Here is a 5644-nt window from a genome sequence, read left to right as displayed (position 1 = left end):
ATGTTTAAGTACTGCAAAGAAGATCAAATAGACAGATCACACACACTCCTCCTCCTCCTCCTCCTCCTCCTCCTCCCGGCCATCGGGGTCCCCCTAGTCCCTCTCCTCCCTCCCTCTAAACCCCCTCCCATCCCTATCTCCCTTACCACCCCAAGGCCTGGGTTTACATAACTGGCTTCTCTGCCCCCAGCTGTCCTTCCACTTGACTCTTAAGTCACAGGGAGCTGAGTGGTCGAGGGATTCACCGCGACTGACCCACCTGTGCCTCTCATGTCAAAGAATGAGAAACAGCAGCCCAGGGAGCAAAGTGATGGGGCCAAGGAAATGCAGCTGGTGCCCGGGTTGGGAGATGCTAATCTGTATGCTGAGGGCTTTGTTGCAACAACACAATGCTTTATTTATAGCCCCATGGCTATCTCCGGGAGGGTGGGGGCCCGGCTTATTCACCTAAGCTGTGTTTGGGGTTTGGGTAGACACATTTGAGGGCAGAGCGGAATGACTTTGCAAAACGGAGCAGGAGGAATCTGGGAGGAGAGGAGGAGGACGCAGGGGGCTAGACAAGGGGCTGGGATGAGAAAGAAACCCCCGGTGGCTGTCAGGCAGGCCGAGGAGGGCTTTCCGCAGCAGACAGTCTGGTGTCTTTTTAACATTGTTTGCTGGGGATTACGCAATGCAAACCCCCTCCCGCAACTGTCTGGAGGTTCTCCCCTGTTCATTCTAATGTCACGTGAGTGGATTTGGGGACATTTAAAGAGCTGCTGAGAGCTGGGCCCATGCTGACATGGTGGGAAGCAGACAGCTGCTGCCAGTGCCTGGCTGGGAGGAGGGAACTGGCTGACAGCTGGGTTCTCCATGGACGTGCACAGGGGGCCCCGCCGTTATAGGGGCCCCACTTGAGCGGATCACGCCTGGGGTTGCACATGGAGGTGACATTCACTGACCTCGGAGCGTTTGGCTGTCCTTTCTAGCTTCTGGGCGGTCTGAGTGGAGCCTCCTCCCTCCGACCATCCTAACGGGTAGTTCTGCTTCCAACCACAGGCGGCTCTCACGTTCTCTCAGCCAGATGCTCCCCATACGTGCGCAGGCCGTCGCTGGGGGACTGGGACCGGCAGGCTTCAGCGCTGGGAAGCGGGCGTCCTCCAAGCCCGTCATGGCTTTTCGAATCCCATATGGAGGGTGTCTCCCTCCTTTTCCAAACCTGCTGTGGTTTCCTGTCGCCTATGGGGTCAAGTCTCCGTCTGGATCCTGTCATTCAAAGTTGAGTACGTTCTGGCCTTCACCTACCTTCATTCATTCACTCGCTCACGCCCCAATACCGATTTGGCTTATTGAAACAATTAAGGCATCCCTTCATTTACCTCCTACTTAAAAAAAAATAAAATAAAATCCCTTTCTACCTTCCCCTGAGTTGTCCATGAGAAATTTGATCTTTCTACTGCGATCTGTGCTACGCTGGGCTCCTCAAATTCTCCCTCCATCTGCTCCGCCTGGTTGACTCTGTTTCAGTTTAGCTTTCAGGTTGCAAGGAACGGCATTCAACCACCAGGAAAAGAAGGTTGAGGAGTGGCTGTAAGGCTGCACATGGATTTGGACCGGAGCTGGCAAGACATCAAGTTCCAGCGTGGGCTCAGGACTCAGCCGCATGGTCTCGCTTTTTCTTACCCCCCTGTCACTTATACTGAGTGTGGGCTCCTCTGCTGACATGCTTTCTGTGTCCTTGTGTCTTGGGCTCACAAAGGCTTTGGCTTGTCCTAGACTCTCCAGGCCCACCTTTGCCTCAAGGCACGTCTTTCAGCACCTGCCTGTGCTCCCAGAGCTACCATTTTGGTTTTCCAATTTGAGATTCCAGGAGGGAATCTGATTGCCAAGCCTCATCTTTTCATGCTGGTCCAAGTCCTAGATCTCTGACTGCCCAGGAGGATGCCCTTGGACCAGGTTTGTCTGGCCAGTCAACCTTGGCTGGTGGGCAAGGGTCCAGTTCCATCAGTGAGGACTGGAGTTGGGGTGTTTCCACAGGGCAGCTCTCTGCTACAATGCCCTGAAAGCTCAGTTCAGGTCATCCCTCCTCTGTATCTCTCTTCTTAATTGCTTCCTCATGTATTAGGTATTATAATATTGCATTCTGAGTTACTCCTGCCTGTGACTTTGTCTGTTGTCACGCAGATGATAAAGAGCTTAAATCCTGAGACTCTTAAAACAGAGGCCAAGAACTTTATTGTCAAGGTCAGATGACCACTCAACCTGAATTCTTAGTGGCTTTTTGATTTCAAATATTCTCTACTGTGGTCCCTGGCAATTACGGAAACACTCAAAGAATTCCAACCTAGTTACTCCTGCCTGTGACTTTGTCTGTTGTCACGCAGATGATAAAGAGCTTAAATCCTGAGACTCTTAAAACAGAGGCCAAGAACTTTATTGTCAAGGTCAGATGACCACTCAACCTGAATTCTTAGTGGCTTTTTGATTTCAAATATTCTCTACTGTGGTCCCTGGCAATTACGGAAACATTCAAAGAATTCCAACCTTTTAGAAAAGATATCTGTTTCCCAGAATCCCTTATATCTGGAGGGGACACAAAAAACTCCATGTTCCAATTTTTGAGGTTGGAAATGCGGCTGCCGAGTTCATGAGGAACAGAGGCCTTCTCCGAAGGTGGTGATGGAGGGCAGCTGACATCGGAGAGCGGCGACAGAAAGAGAATGAGTTGGACTTGGTGACTCATTGGCTAAGGACGAGCGTGCCATCGGTTAACGGAGTTACCCATGGTTTTGGCTTGAGTGATTGAGTGGAAAATGGGATGGAAATTGTAAATTGAAAAAATGAGAAGAAGGTTAAAGGATCCATATTTTACAGATCTTCAACCCGAAGTCACTAAGTATTTACTGAGCCCCTACTCTATGCCAGACGCTGGGCAAGGACTGGTGATACCGAAGTGAATAAAAGACAATTCCTGCCATAAAGGTGTTCTATCTAGGGAGGAGATCACTATGGAAATAAATAATAATACAGTGTGATAAGTACCACAATGAAAAGAGACCTGTGCAAGATCGAAGGGAACTAATCCAGACTTCTTGGAGGTCATAAGAATTTTACAGAGAAAAAGACCCTTGGGGAGGGTCATGAATAATGACCAGGTGATCAGGGAGGGCATTCTTACTGTCAAAAACAGCCTTTGAAATGTCTTGGATACATTCAGGAGAGTGACAGGAAATGAAGCAAAGGTCAACTCCCGAATAAGACCATGAGGCAGGCTAAGGAGTCTGGATTTATTTTACAGAGAAGAGGGAGTAACGACTGGTAGTAAGGAAAGCAGACTTGAGGTTAGGAAATGGTCACTCAGGCAGCAGCATGAGGCATGAATTAGATGGGGATGAGACAGGAGGCCAGGAGAGTGGCTAGGGGTTTACTGCAAGAGTCCGCAGGAGGAATGAGGAACTGTGATCTGAGGGTGTTGCAGCGGTGATGGAGAGAAATGAAAAAACAGAATGCATAGGACTTGGTGACTCCCTGGATGCAGTAGACGGGGAAGGAGGAGGAGTGTTGGGTAATTGGGCTGATGGTGATAACAATAACCAGGCCCCAACACATGGAAGTTGGTTTGGGACCGATCTCCACTAGACGGTTGTTTCCTTGAGGACAGGGACGATGTCTTGTTCACGGCACATTACCTGTGACTGGTACACTGTGCTGAGTGCCTAGTGATGACACAGTTTTGAGCATGTAGGTTTAAAACATCGGAAGTCCTTAGGTAGAAACATCCAGGACTTAGCTTTCACGTTCAAGAGCGATATCTGAGCTGGAGAGGCACATCTGGGAGCCATCATATGTAATTGTGGACGAGCATAGCCAGGGAAACCACAGAGTGAGGCCGAAGAGGCCTGGGGAGAGGATGCTGGGTCACAGCAATACTGAAGGGGAAGAGAGAAGAAGAGGAGCCACTTGCAGAACTAGAAACAGGGTATCATGGAGGCCAAGGTGGAGAGAATATCTAGAACTTGGGAGAGGCCAATGGGTCAACAGCCACCAGAGGTGGTAGCTCCCGGGAAGTGTCTTTCCAGTCACTCCAATGAACTGGGTTGGCTCTGGCCTCAGAATCATTGACTGCCTTCCCGTCCAACCCAGTCCTTCCAGGTACAGTCCCAGGCATCTAGCCTCAGTTTCCGTATCCAAGGGGCCACAGCAGCGAGTGACTGAACCTGTCCTGCTTTCCACAGGTTGTGAGGGTTGAGTGAGATAATATGTCAGCAGTTCTCAAAACTTTTGGTTTCAGGACCCCTTTATACTCTTAAATTTTATCGAGATCCTAAATAAGCTTTTGTTTAAATGCGCAATATTTATCAATATTACCATATTATAAATTAAAACTGAGAAGTTAAAAAAATATTTAACTCATTTAAAATGAACAATAGGAAACCATTATATGTTAGTACAAACAATCTATTTTTTGAAATATCACTGTGTTCTCAAAAACGACTTAGAGAGAAGAGTGGCGTTGTTTTACAGTAATAGAGACAGTAAATTCTCATCTCGGCTTCTGCATCCAACCTGTACTTGCCTGGGAAAATGAGAGCTAAAAAGGGCAAATACCATCTTGGTATTGTTATGAAAATAGTTCTGTCCTTGAGGACCCCCGAAAGGGTTTCAGGAACACTTACGGCTCCCCAGACCACACTTGGAGAATCACTGATATATTTGAATTCACTTTGGAAGCTGAGAAGTTCATACACAGTTGCTATGATCACTCTGAAAATCTATACCCTGGGAATCAGAAAGGGACCCCTCTCATGTGGCCATAATTGGTGCCTGGAGAAGCACTATGCACGGGTAACATTACTCCAGACAGCTTTTCGGGCCAAGACACAGAAAGGGTTTCCAGCCCAGATTTCTTACTTTCTCCTTCCCTTTAGATTCAGAGGCTCAGGTTGAATATAAAAGAATGGAAACAGATATACTATGCAAACAGTAACCAAAAGAGAGCTGGAATGGCCATACTAATATCAGACAAAATAGACTTTAAGACGGGGCTGTCTCCCACCCCCTATACTCTTAACTTCAGATTCGATTGCAAGTCCAGGTTGTTATCAGTGTTTTTGACCACTGGGCTATTGGATCACAGGTTCCCATGACCTCCTACTCAGGTCCTACTAGTTTGCTACAGCAGCTCACAAAACTAAGAAAAACATTTTAATTACTAGGAAAATGCATATCAAAACCACAATGAGATACCACTTCATACTCACTAGAATGGTAATCAATAATAATAAAAACATAATATACTAATTAGACTGGACAGCTGAACAACCTTCTGAGCGTCCTTCCAGACAACCTTGCAGATGAAGCTGGGGCTGTGAGGGCTGAGCCCCTTGCACAAATTTCATGCATCAGGCCTCTAGTTTATTATAAGGCTTTTCCAGTAATCCCAAGAATTTACTAATTTTTCTCTCTAAATGTAAACAGTAGAATTTTTTGAGTGTGGAAACTAATATTTTTACTTTAAAATTTCTATTTAGAAACCTTGCAGATAATATATGTGGTAGGCAGAGTAATGTGCCTACCTCCTTCCCAAATGTGAATATATTATGTTAAATGCAAAGGGAAATTAAAGTTGCAGATGGAATTAAAGTTGCTAATCAGATGTCCTCAA

At 47.0% G+C, this 5644-nt stretch overlaps 1 long non-coding RNA gene across 1 annotated transcript in view; it reads left to right on the top strand.

Moving 5' to 3' along the window:
* LOC107182969 overlaps positions 1–1586 on the top strand; it is a 3111-nt gene extending 1525 nt beyond the window's left edge. The window contains exons 2-3 of the long non-coding RNA XR_001513743.1: positions 1039–1262; positions 1512–1586. This is a non-coding gene — a long non-coding RNA (uncharacterized LOC107182969). The remainder of the gene's footprint in view (positions 1–1038; positions 1263–1511) is intronic.
* The last annotated feature ends 4058 nt before the right edge of the window (positions 1587–5644 follow it).

Source organism: Myotis davidii, unplaced genomic scaffold, assembly GCF_000327345.1.
Source record: "Myotis davidii unplaced genomic scaffold, ASM32734v1 scaffold217, whole genome shotgun sequence".
In the NCBI taxonomy this organism is placed as follows: domain Eukaryota; kingdom Metazoa; phylum Chordata; class Mammalia; order Chiroptera; family Vespertilionidae; genus Myotis; species Myotis davidii.
The sequence above is the reverse complement of the archived record's forward strand: the minus strand, read 5'-3'. Positions and strand labels throughout refer to the sequence as shown.